Source organism: Theropithecus gelada, chromosome 14 (genome assembly GCF_003255815.1).
Source record: "Theropithecus gelada isolate Dixy chromosome 14, Tgel_1.0, whole genome shotgun sequence".
NCBI classification, from domain to species: domain Eukaryota; kingdom Metazoa; phylum Chordata; class Mammalia; order Primates; family Cercopithecidae; genus Theropithecus; species Theropithecus gelada.
Window position 1 is genome coordinate 55933017 of NC_037682.1, and position 241 is coordinate 55933257.

Below are 241 nucleotides of genomic sequence, written 5' to 3' on the forward strand. Positions count from 1 at the left end.
TTTGAGACCAACCTGGGCAACATAATGAGACCCCCCCCACCATCTCTACAAAAAAAAGAAAGAAAAACTTAGCTAAATGTGGTGGAGTACACCTGTAGTCCCAGCTACTTGAAAGGCTGGGGCTGGAGGATTGCTTGAGCCTGAGAGGTCGAAGCTGCAATGAGCCATGATAGCACCACTGCACTGTAGCCTGGGAAACAGAGCAAGACCCTGTCTGAAAAAAAAAAAAAAAAAAAAAAAA